This window comes from Rattus norvegicus, chromosome 7 (assembly GCF_021556685.1).
Source record: "Rattus norvegicus strain SHRSP/BbbUtx chromosome 7, alternate assembly SHRSP_T2T, whole genome shotgun sequence".
Taxonomy (NCBI): domain Eukaryota; kingdom Metazoa; phylum Chordata; class Mammalia; order Rodentia; family Muridae; genus Rattus; species Rattus norvegicus.
In genome coordinates, this window is record NC_141540.1 from 30226718 (window position 1) to 30239756 (window position 13039).

The 13039-nt window shown below is 49.0% G+C and overlaps 1 protein-coding gene and 1 pseudogene across 3 annotated transcripts in view; one reads left to right on the forward strand and one right to left on the reverse strand.

Moving 5' to 3' along the window:
* Window positions 1-13039, reverse strand: part of Chst11 (carbohydrate sulfotransferase 11) — a 217675-nt gene that overhangs the window by 32051 nt on the left and 172585 nt on the right.
* LOC120093923 (U6 spliceosomal RNA) lies at window positions 7445-7543 on the forward strand (annotated as a pseudogene).

The following is a 13039-nucleotide window of genomic DNA, read 5'->3' on the forward strand; positions in this document are numbered from 1 at the left end:
CCACTCCCAGAAAGCAGAAAGCCCAGGCTGGCTCTTCCGAGGTTAGCACGGTGTGCCCCTCTCTTGTGCCAAAGAAGGGCAGAGGGTTGTCTGTCAGCAGACAGTTGGCTTACTGCCTCAGGGAGGAAACATTCAGGCTATGATTCATAGGAGCCTTACAAGCTTGCTCTTTAACATCCAGAGGGACACGGAATATAAACAAGGAGGAGCGTGTGCCCTCACACACCCTGAGAGGCTGAATCTTCCTACGAGCTACAGGAGAGGCCTGCAGCCAAAGGGACCCAGTCACACAGGACTGCCACCTTCCAGTTCTGTCCTGTCTCTGGCAGCAAATGCCTGGAGTCAAAGCAGCCTGCATTTCAGGCCTTTTCAGGCCAGGGTTCTGGGATTGAAACGGGGTGACTTTGTCTGAGGACAGAGACTGTTTTGAATTAGGGATTAATCAGAACAGTGGATACATGTGGGTTTTCTGGAAAGAGACCAGGAGATACGGGTCATAGGCTTTATCTGAAGAGGCTTATGACTCAAGCCTCCAGCAGAGAGAGAGAGAGAGAGAGAGAGAGAGAGAGAGAGAGAGAGAGAGAGAGAGAGAGAGAGAGAGAGACAGACAGAGAGAGAGAGAGACACAGAGACAGAGAGACAGAGAGAGAGACAGAGACAGACAGAGAGAGACAGACAGAGAGACAGAGAGAGAGACAGAGACACAGAGGGAGACACACATACATAGAGAGACAGACAGACACACACACACAGACAGACAAAGCTATATCACCAGAATGTGTGCTGGCTCGAAGTGCCCACAGTATGGGCAGGAAGGAAGGCTTCTCTTCCTCCAGTGATGCTGTCCCCACTCTGGCCCACCTCCAGCTCTCGTGTTTTCTTTCTAGGCCGCAGAGTTCTTAGGCTCATACCAAGTCAGTCTGCGCTGTCCTCCGGCTTCATCCTCTCACCTCCGTTCCATCCACATTCAAGTTCCCCTTAGGCCAGCGCCCCCGTTGAGCCATCACAATGTGCTCAGAATCGGCCCCCAAGGGACCACTGCACATACACATGACAGCTGACAGCTGTGCAGGGGCACCGCCGCCCTGAGCACTGGTCACCCCCCTCGTGCATGCTCAGAGCCAGGCCCCGTAGAGCAGAGACGTGAACTGGGACCGAGTCAGGATGCGCTGAGGTTTGTGAGGACTGCACAGCAATTCCTGGAGTAGAGGCGGATACCAGGGCTCACCCAGAGCTGAGTCAGAGCCCTAGAAAGGTGTGAGCCAGGGAGAGACACCGTCCAACGTGTGCTAACAGCCCTGGCTTCCGCAAGGAGGCGCTGAGGAGGGAGAAAGACAAATTCGGGTGAATCCAGCCCAGACTGCAGCGGAGGTGAGGGAAGCCATGCTCAAGGCTAGTCTAAGGCCTCCATGCATAGCCTAGCACATGGCCTGGCAAAGGATGGGTCAAGGAGAGGCTCTGAGGGGGTTTCCTGTGACAGCTGGAGAGACTGGTCGGGTTGGCGGGTGGGGATGGAGTGGGCTGACCTAGGGTTAAGATAAGTCACATGTGCTGCTCAGGAAGATGAGAGAAGGCAAGAGGACGGGAGGCTGCCACGAGGCAGCACACATACTATGGATGGTAACTAGGACTCCCTTACCCGGCATGTGCTCTGTACCCATGGATTCAACCACCCCTGGACCAAAACTGCATCTGCCCTGAACACAATGAAAGCGACCATTCATGGGGCATTTACATCCTGCTCAGTGTTTCCGGGAAGTTAGAGACTCTATAGGAGGATGCCTGTCGGTTCTAGGCAAGTATAGTTAAATTCCATACTAGAACGAGTGCTTCTGTGGCTTTTCGTATCTGAGGGGGGTCTCAGAAGCTACCCCCATCATATAAAGGAACTACTGTATTCAGTGTCCGTCTGTCTTTATTCGAGGTGCAGAAGACACAGAGGAAATGGGAGACAGTTTTGGCCAATGACAATGGCCTAGGAAGGGTCAGGTGATCAGGAAGGGGTTGGGGTGGGGGGCACTGAGACCTTTTGTCCTTCTTATCATCCCTAAGGACTTGAGCCACTCAGGGAGCCAGGAAGTCAGAGGGAACAACCATCTTGCTGTCTCCCCAGCTACCTCAGAGCCAGGCTATTCCCAGAAGGCAGTACCTCGGAGTGGGTTCGAGAAGAGGCTTGGGGCTCAGTACAAGGAAGGTGCGGGTTCCCATCAGATCGGAATCGTGTCCAATTGCCTGGGATCCATTATTGATTCTTGTGACCTACTGCCTGCCCTGGGGGGAACACTGAAATTGGACTGTCAGAGCTAGCCTAGCTAAGATGAATAGCAGGAGACAGGTTAATGTTTCCAACATGCGCTAAGACATTGTGCAGGGCAGGGAGAAACTGGGCAAGGGGCCCAGGGAACAGGCAAGAGACATCTGCCCCAGTGGCTGGGAGCCCTTCAATCACCGGGACAAAGAAGCTCCTTGGACCTTCTCAGGGGCAGAAAGATCCCTCCAGGGACCCTGACATACGCATCTTCCTACTGAAGTCTGAAGCTGGCCTGGGACACATCCCCATAGCCTAGCTTCCACACCTACAGATTAGGGCTGCTGTGGAATCTCACAGCATTGTTAAAATTAATCAGAACAGAACAGAAAGCCACTTTGTAAGCACTGCTAGCTACTGTTGTTACTTATTAAGCTTCTGGAATGTGCTGGGCCTCAACTAAGCAAGGCTGAAGTTAACAGTGTCTGGGGAGGGGGCTACCTGTGATAGACACTCCCCCACTCCCGGTCTTTGGAAACCAGGTTCTGCATTTCCTGAGACCATAGGTGTTACAGGCCTCTAACAACAGCAGAGGCAGGCAGATCTGAGTTCAAGGCCAGGCTGGACTGCACAGACAGTTTCAGGTCATCCAGGGCTATATAGTGAGACCATGTTTTGTTTGTTTGTTTGTTTGTTTGTTTGTTTGTTTTTCTTTTAAAGCTGCTTTCTAGAATCAATGGTGACTTTGGTGGCCATATTACAAGGTGTCTGGAACAGACCACATGGCCCATCCAGGTATACCACCATGAATGAGAGCCTCTGAGTCCCACTCTGACCCCAAGACAAGGTGAAGTGGGCTTGGGAAATTCTGAAAACCTGTGACTGGAGGTGGCAGATATTCAGGGTCACCATGTCCTCTGTCACACCCGGTGTGGGGCTCCACAGCCCTGCCCAGTCCCACTAGAACCAAGTATTCAGATGGTGGAGGTCCAGGCTCCTACATCCCGAGGTTGGACCTGGAGGTACAGCAGCTCAGGGGTACCTTTTCCTATTCATACTTTTCTATGAAAGAGCTGGACTCCTACAGGAGCTGCCATTGCCCCAGATTCCTCAAGCTTTTGAGAAATGAGAAGTCCGCCAACCCTCATGCCACTGTCCCCATGGATGTGCTTCATTCTGGGTTCGCAGGAAGCAGGGGTGCTTGGATTTTAACCTCAGTGTTGTTTCTTCTTCTTCTTCTTCTTCTTCTTCTTCTTCTTCTTCTTCTTCTTCTTCTTCTTCTTCTTCTTCTTCTTCTTCTTCTTCTTCTTTCTTCCTCCTCCCCCTCCTCCTTCTCTTCTTCTTTTTCTTCCTCCTCCTCATCCTCCTTCTTCCTTCTTCCTTCTTCTTCTCTTCCTCCTCTTCCTCCTCCTCCCCCTCCTCCTCTTCTTCCTCCTCCTCCTCCTCTTCTTCTTCCTCCTCCTCCTCTTCTTCTTCCTCCTCCTCCTCTTCTTCTTCCTCCTCCTCCTCCTCTTCCTCCTCCTCCTCTCCTCCTCTTCTTCTTCTTCCTCCTCCTCCCCCTCCTCCTCCTCTTCTTCTTCTTCCTCCTCCTCCCCCTCTTCCTCCTCCTCTTCTTCCTCCTCCTCTTCCTCCTCCTCCTCCTCCTCCTCCTCTTCTTCTTCCTCCTCCTCCTCCTCCTCTTCTTCTTCCTCCTCCCCCCTCTTCCTCCTCCTCTTCCTCTTCCTCCTCCTCCTCCTCTTCCTCCTCTTCCTCTTCTTCTTCCTCCTCCTCTTCTTCTTCTACCAGTCTTCAATACTGATGGAATAAGACCCGTCTCGCTGTAGGACTAGTGTTTTGGGCTCACCTGAGGGCTGACCCATCTCTTTTGTAGAGAGAACCGCTTTAGAAAGAACAGGAGCGTTCCAAACAGGAAGATATGGGTTAGATTCAGCTTTGGCAGGTCAAACTTGGACTGGTTGCTCCAGGATCTCTGTGCCTCAGTGTCTCCATTTTGTCAGAGGAGTGAGTCCCTGGGTGTCTCATGTCAGGGCCTGGCCAGGGCAGGCATCTTGTGCTTACTGCCCATCCAGATCCTCCGACTGCACCTTACAGCTGCTGATGTCTTCAGCCCTGTACTGTGTCTTCCCTTAAAGCCTGCTGTAAGGCGTGAAAAGCATCCCTTCCTCAGGCATAGGATGAAGCTGGCTGGGGGAGGGACCAATACTGCAATAAGGACAACCCGTGAGGGGCCAGGCACCGAGCTACCTGCCTGACTTTACCCTCCCGCAGCTTCTCCGATGCCTCCTGAGTTAACCACTACCACACACCGGACGTTCCTGGCTCACTCAACATCTTGGCAAAAAGTGTTTCCCTTTCAGATTTCAGATTAGTTGCACATTTGAAATAATAAATCTTGGGGATGGGTCCCAAGTCCAAACATGGAATTCATTTGTTTGACATATACCTTAAACACATGGGCTGAAAGTAATTTTAGACACTTAAAAAAAAAAAACTAAACCAAAATGATTTCATGTGCAGCACAAAGCTTTTTCATGTGAGATTTCCATGCCTTTATTTGGGGTTTCAGGGTGTTCTATCTGTATCCTCCCCATTTTACAGATGAGGACACTGAGATAAATAGGTACCTATTCAAGTCAGGAATTGCCTTTTGACCACAAACAAGTCAGTTTTACAATAATAAGCAAATACTTTGTAGAATAAGTTTCTTATAAACAAAAGGTGGGTGTTTCTGTGTTCTTGGGATTTCACGATGGGTTTCTGTGATTTTATTTTTCGTGGTTCTTATTTGATCCCTCATCATCACCACCATCACCATCATATTACTATTGTTATTACTGTTTATTGTTTTATTATTAATGTAATTAAAATGAATTAAGTTAATTTATTATTGTTAATTAGGTGTGTGTGTGTGGTGTGTGTGGTGTATGTGTGTATGTGTGTGTATGTGGTATGTATGTGTGGGTGTATGTGTGTGTGTGTCTGTGTGTATGTATGTGTGTGTATGTGGTGTGTGTGTGTGTGTGTGTGTGTGTGTGTGTGTGTGTGTGTATGTATGTCAGAGGACAGACTCAGATGAAGTCCCTTCTCAGGTGCTGTCTACCTTGCTTTTTTGAGACACGGTCTCTCACTTGTAGAGAGGTTTCCTGATGAGGGTAGGCTGTCTGGCTAGCAAAGGCTAGAGATCTGCCTCTAGTCGTGAGGTTGTGAGTGCAGGCTGCCCCCTCTGGTTCTCTCTCATGTAGGTTCCGGGGATTGACCTTGAATCCTCCACATGCGCAGCAAGCTCTTTCCCAGCTGATCCACCTCTCCAGCCCTCCGTCATTAACTTTAGACAACTGTTTCCTGTCGCATCCCCTCCAGCGTATTATCTTACTTCCCCTGAAATGTTAAACTTTAGTTGGAAGAATGAAACAATTACTTCTAACCTATTTTTTTAAATAGTAGATGGGTAGCAGAATAAACCCAACATTTTAATCCAAATCTGTTTAATCTGGCGTTTCTAGAGTTAAGACACAAATTATAGGCCACGGGACAAAAAGTTGTGTGGTTCTGTGGGGACATCCATAAGCAGACTGGGAGGCCATGGCTCTCCATGGCAAGCAGGACTATTCTTAAACCGGGGAGCCCGCAAGGAGATCTGGGAAGGGCTGCCGCCGAAGTTACAGAGGACTCCCGGGGGCATCTGAGCTCATTGTTCTGTAAATTGGGCCAGCATCACTTCCTGACTCCAGTGAGCATCCTTCTAGGCCATTGTTTCAAGGGGAGGACTAAGGTGTTTGGCCTCAACCACTGAGTTCCAGCTGGAAGCAAATGCAATGGTCCCTATTCCTCTGCTCATGTCGGAGAAAGAAACTGAGGCCTGAGGAAGTTAAACGGTCCGTGGAAGTCCCGAACTGGGAGCCACGAGCTCTTCATCATTCATTCTGACAGGAAAGGCCTGAGTCAGTTAGCGAAGTCTGAGTTAAAGGCAGCATTTGATCGAGCTTAGCTGAGTTACTTTCAGGTATAAGGAGTAAATACAGAACGTCCTCCCAGGCAGACGGGTCTTCCTTTAGAGGACAAGTAAGACTTCCTGATTAAGGGAAATATTCGTTATTTTTCAAAATTTCCCTGCTGCCAAGTGTTCTTGAGGATTTGATGGCTGAGACAGAGCGCGAGCTGCACACAGGAAACTACCAGCCACGGTAAAAAAAAAGGACAAGGAAACAGGAACTGATATTCCTGTTATACAGTGTGTATTTCAGCCAAGACTGTCTACCTTTTAACATCCCAAGTGGCTTGGAGGCCATCTTGGGCATCAATGATCCAGATGGACACACCTTGGCCTGATGATGTATTAGGACCACATAGACTTGGTTCAGAACACAGATTTCCAGGCCTTGCCCAGAGTCTACTCACGGGCTAATCAGCATTCCAGGGGATTCTGATGCAGCCATTTTGGACCCAGCAACCTCCGAAAATACAGCCTAGTTACTCCCCGTGTTTCACGGAGAGCAGAGGGTAAGCAAGAGGGCGAATCCCCAGTTCACACCTGACAGGACAGACTGGGCTTAGTTAGCAAAGTCTGAATTAAAGACAGGATTCGATCGAGTTTAGTTGAATTACTTTCAGGTATAAAGAGCAAATACAGAAGTCGTCCCGGGCAGACCTGTCTTCCTTTAGAGAATAGGTAAGACTTCCTGATTAAGTGCAAGGAATTTTCATCTACACGCACAGTGTTCAGCTCTCAAACACCCGGTTTATCTTCTTAGAGGGAAAGTAACTTTCAATCATGCCCGCAAAACCAATTAACACTCAGTGAACTTGGTGGGAACATTGCCTTTGTTGAATGGGCTTAGTGTAGGGGACATTCGCCAAAGAGCTTTAATTAAACACCCTCTGTTTGCCAGCCACAGTGGCTGCAAATTCACGGGGGTGAGAACTGCAGAAGAAATCTGTACTACTGCTGGTAAGGATGAGAAGGAGCCAACGAGGTCAGAATCTCCTAGAGCCAGAGGCTTACATTCCATCCATAGGCACGCCCACCGAGTCCTACCAGCCACCAAGGTATCCCTCAGACTGGTTAAGGAGTCATGCAAAGTATTAACTGTTGTAATACGTCCATGAGAGGAGGTGCAGGGAGACGGGGGTTCTCACGCATCACTGTGTCTGTCCTGAGACTCACAGTGGCGTGGAGACCTCTAACGAGACCGGAATGGCTTCAGCAGCTCTCACTTTAATTTGGAACGACACAGAAGATTAGCCTGGTGCCTGCACGAGGACGGCATGCAGATTCAGGAAGTGGTCCATGTTAGGAAAAAAAAAAGGCCTGAAGCAAATACAGAAAAATGACCCACCTGCTTATTGAGGAAGGTAGAGGTGTGTATTAGATCATTTCTCGAATAGATAGTTTCTATTTGGAGGGAACTAAAGCCTATATGGGATGGGTGAGAATCTAAGGGAATCTCAGAAAGCGTTTGCCCAACCCCCCTCTACTTGCTGCCCAGAAGAGGAGCAAGCATATAGTTCTATAATGTCCCCAGGGGCTGCCCTGGGGACACACATTCACTCGTGAGGACCACTCGCTCACAATCTCTGCCAAGGCCAACTTAAAATATTTAAATACTCCCTTTGCTAGCCTCGAATCCCTGTCCAAGCTGGGGAAGGGGTGTCCCCACTAATTTAACAGAGCTTCTCTTTAGATCCACATCCAAGAAGGATGAGTCCACTCATCCGGTGGGCTCCTTCAGGGCTGCTGAGGCAAAACTTCACGGCCAAGCATCCTGCCAGGCTTATGCCACTGCAGACACACACACTCCAGAGGCCTCCATAGGTGAGCTGGGCTGCTCATTACTTCCTCCATGTCTGGCAAAGAGCTCTGTGGTAACAGAGGAGAGGCTAAGTGTGACGGATGGGACTGGGTGAGAGAGAGACAATGGCCTCTTGGCTCAGCTCTGAGTCAGGTGACGTCAGCCTGGAAGAGTCTCCTCCTACCCAGGACACCTGTGTGCTTCCAGGGCTGTGCACAGGGCAGGCATGCAGTAACCGCTCATCCTGTCAGTGTGGTGCTTTGAGTATGCCAGCCCAGGGACTGGCACTATTAGGAGGTGTGGCTCTGCTGGAGTAGGTGTGTCACTGTGGGTGTGGACTTTAAGACCCTCATCCTAGCTGCCTGGAAGCCAGTATTCCACTAGCAGCCTTCAGATGAAGATGTAGAACTCTCAGCATCTCCTGCACCATGCCTGCCTGGATGCTGCCATGCTCCCACCTTGATGATAATGGACTGAACCTCTGAACCTGTAAGCCAGCCCCAATTAAATGTTGTCCTTACAAGAGTAGCTTTGGTCGTGGTGTCTGTTCATAGCAGGAAAACCAAAACTAAGTAAGTAAACCATGAGAATGGGGTGTCTGTCTGTCTGTCTACCTCCCTCTCTCTCCTCTTCCCAACCCCAAGATGTCTCAACCTTTAGGCACGTGTAAAATGAGAACCTGTGCACGCATGGGTTTTGTCTCTTAGGAGAACTTGTCATCTGATGACTGTGGACTTAGAACAGACTCAAAACTACTTTGCCCTGGGACTTCCACCATGCAAGGTCTTACAAGGCATGGTCCCACTGCACGGCAGCTAGTACACATTATAACTGAGTCCTGTGGCAAGCCTGCTGGCCAGGCAAAAGCGTGCCCATTCTACAGAAGAGAAAGCTGAGATCTGGGGAAGCTCTGACTACTTGCTCAAGGCCACACCTGGGACTGGCTGGTGGCACCAGGGCTTGAAGGCTGGAACATGGAGCATCAAAGGATGCATAGGCCCCCTACTCCTACCACTTCCCAGGAGCTGACACAAGGCCACCTTCCAGATCCCTTTCTAGCTGCTGGGTCTGATTGGAACCTTCTCTGTTATGGGGAGGCTAAGGATTCATGGCTCCGAAGCCACACTGACGAGTTATTCTATCCCCGTATCATTTGTTGGTTCACTCACTCTGTGGGCATGATCTCATGTGGGATCCTGCCGGGCTCTGCAGCTAAGGATCACGTCCACCTAACTCCCTCCCTTCACTACATGGGATCACTTGGAGAGGGGGTGCAAGGGTTTGATTGATACAGGGAGGGTGTAAGGGGGCAGCAGCCAGCAAACAGGTTCTTGCTGGTCTGTACAACAGTCCCACTGCAGGTCAGCAGCTGAGGTGCTCTTTGCTGGCCTTCACGAATTGCCTCCTCCCTTGTCTGTATAATCCACCGCAAGGCTTCCTGATGGAACTTTCTGATGGCTAGACACTCCAGTCAGAGGTCATTTCTGTCACAACCCTTAGTCCAAATATCCTATTTGCTTATTATAATTATAATTACTGTGTGCATGTGCACATATGCATACAGATGCATGTGTACATGTGTAGTGGGGTGCTCGTGCATGTGTGTGCACTTGCATGGAAAGCTCAGAGGGATACCTCAGTGTCACTCTTCAGACCCTGCCCACCATTGTCCCTCTATGGCCTGGAACTTGCCTAGGGACCCTCTGGTCTCTGCTTCCCTTGTGCTAGAATCACAAATGCATGCCCCCCCACCTTGTTACATGGGTTCTGGGGATCAAACTCAGGGCCTCATACTTGCACACTAAGCACTTCACCGACAGAGTTGTCTGCTCAGTCAGAATCATGTTTTACTGGTCCTAGACATAAGCAGAATTAAACTACTTGTTTAAGTAGTTATGTTTTAATTATATAGTGTTACTGTGTGTTTGTGTCTGTGTGTGCGCGTGCTTGGGGGTGGTCAGGGGACAGCCTAGACTGTCTCAAAACAAACACAAAAAGCAACAGTAAAAGCCTCTGCCCATTTTTCTTATATACCTGTGACCTGACCTATTTAAGTGAGCCCCTGTTTTTGTTTTACAGTGTGTAGATTTTAGACGGTGTCTTATTAGGAATCACACAGCCCCCAACTGAACACCCAAGATCTTTTAAGGTTTTCTTTCTGTATAAATCTGAAGTTGTTTCGAGACTATCTTAAAGATGTGTGCATGCATGTGTGTGTGCATGTGTGTGAGCATGTGTCCATGGTTGAGTGCGTGTGTACACTGGGGTGTGTGGTCCCTGGGCTGCATCTACTTTATTCTGTATTAATGTAGGGGCAGTGTTGAGTTACTTAACTTCCCCCTGAGTTGTCTCCATCAATCACAGAGACAGAATAGGGACCATTGTGGAGGGCCAAGAGGACTAAACCCGTCAATACACTTGCAAACGCTTGTAGCCAAGGACTTCTGTGCTAGGCATCCGTCAGCACCTAGTTTGTAACAGCAAGCTAGTTTGTAACCCAGTCTTCAGAATGCTTGCAAACGGGAGAACAGGGCTGGACGGTCTCAGCAAGCTCTCTCAGCAAACAGACTGGGGTGCCAGAATCAAGAGAGGGACCCCAACTCAACATCACACCAATAACCGTAATTCTCTGTTTTAGTGTTTTTTGAGAATTATCAGGGGCCCGGATACCTTGATGCCTCACTGGGAGGCCATAAGCAGAAACGTGACCACACTGTTGCCAAATTCAATCTGAGTGCAGAAACATGACTACGTTGTTGCCAAATTCAATCGAGTGCACGCTCACGCTTCCACTGGCGGTTAAGGGCAGGAAATGCTGAGCACCAGGCCTGCCCTTTGATGTAAAGCTCTTGTGGAAAGAGATGGTGGCTTCTGTATGGAAGAGTGCTGGGTCTGCAAACATCTGACAGAAACAGGAAAGGAAATATGCCTTTGGAGATCTCCGGGAAATGGCCATTCTGGACAGAAAGAAGGGATCTAGAACTGTATTGATCTTGCGTTCCATCTCGACTTGTCCTGTTCAGGTCTAAAGATCATCTGGGAATCCTAGACAACTTAGTGCCTCTGGGGTGGAAGACTCTTTTAAGAGGTCAGTCAACAACCGTGACTTGATCACCCAAGAGCAAGGACAAGGCAGGCGACGTTCAACGTTTAAGAAATGGCTCTGAAACTCAAGTTGGTGTCTGGCACATACATACCTTGTTGGTCCTTGGGTTCTGAAGCCTAGGACTACTCCTAGTCCCACAGAACCAGAAAGGTTCCTGCCTTAGCTGTAAGTTGGTGGCAACCAGGCAGGAAAGGGGGTGCTTTGGAAATAAGGACCCACCCAACTGTCATGGTAGCTCGTGCAGAGAGTGAAAAACAAGACCCAGTATATAAAACTGCTGAAGAATATGCCAACATTCCACTGTTTGATTCTTTTTTGGTTTGGGTGGTGGATAAGTGCATAGAATACATTCAATAATAAAAGTGTAAGGTTTAACGTGAAGTGCCACTGTTTCTGCTCCAAATGCCTATTTACCTGCTCATGGAGTTGGGCTTTGGGTCTGGTTAATTTTGGTGTCTGATTTCTTTTCTTTCCCTTTCTTTCTTTATTCTTCCTTTCTTTCTTTATTCTTCCTTCCTTTCTCTCTCTCTCTCTCTCTCTCTCTCTCTCTCTCTCTCTCTCTCTCTCTCTTTCTTTCTTTTGCCTGTGTAGGGAACCCTGGAGTTGGCTCAAGACACCCCCAAGACCAAGTTCCAAGCACAAAGGAGATTTATGTGCCCCAGAGGGCAGGGAATGAGAGACAAAACAGGAGCTGAAGAGGGAGAAGGGGAGGGGATGAAGGGGAGGGGAAGGGATAATTGTCCAGGACAACAAAGGCCTGCCTCTGGATAGAGAGGGGGCAGAGGTGGCCCAGAGGCAAATAGGGGTTCCTAAAGGTAAAAGGGGAAGCCCTGTGTTAGGACGAGGTGTTTAATTGTAATATTAATTGAACATGTTTATTAGGTGAGCCAAAGGGAGCTTTTGATCACTGGACTTCAATGCTGTCCACTGGACAGGTGGACCTTGATAGCCTCAGGAGGAAGTGGCCAAAGCTTTAGGGATGTAACCTAACGATTTTTAGCAAGGCAGAGGGAATGGGGTGAAGGCCAGGGCCTGCAGAACTGTGTTTCCCATGCTCCAACCGCCTAGGACCCCTGCTCCCTTTTTAAAAGAATAGTTCATAAAATTAAAAACAAACAAATGAAAACCCTTACAAGGTAACACCAATACAAAAACCAAAGGCTGTGGTTTGAAAAACACAGTTGCGTGCCTTGACCAGGAGTCTTAAAGCGTCCCACAGGAAGAGACTCATCATGACTGAACTTGTGTGGACTAAGCTCTAGAAGCAAGCATCCCTCCTTTTATTGGAACCATTATGAATCACCTACTCTGTCCTTGGGCCTTCTGTACCCAAGGGAATAGATAAGTATCTACCGCAATACAATGAACTGTCCCGTAGCCTGTCTCCGGAGACATCTGACGTTCCGAAAGTCTCCGGTCAGCCCTATGAATCACTGTGTGGCGGTGCCAGCTCCTGTTAGTACTTCAGTAACTTCCTGCTTGAGAAGTTTCCAAATGACACAAGAGGAATTTCGGAAACAACCCCCTGTCTCAGTGAGTGTCCAAGAAGAGGGCACAGGACCAGCCCCAGCAGGGCCGGGGCTTCTAATTTTGACCCAGCTTGCTCCATGGGGAAGTCCACGCACAATCTCTAGGAGAGACTCATTTGTTGGCTCTGCTGCCACAGTGCTATCTGATGTTTACCCGGCGATTTGCATTCCTGGGGCCTCACATATATACCATGCCATCCTCACAGTGGGCTCGAAAGCAGTATTTACTCACGAGACGGGGATGCAGCTGTGCTAGCCAGAGAGACACACCGAGGCCACACAGCTAATGACTCTTTAAATCCCCGATCACCAACTCTGACATTATGCCTAATGATTGATGTTTTAAAAAGTACAGAAAAGGTGTTTG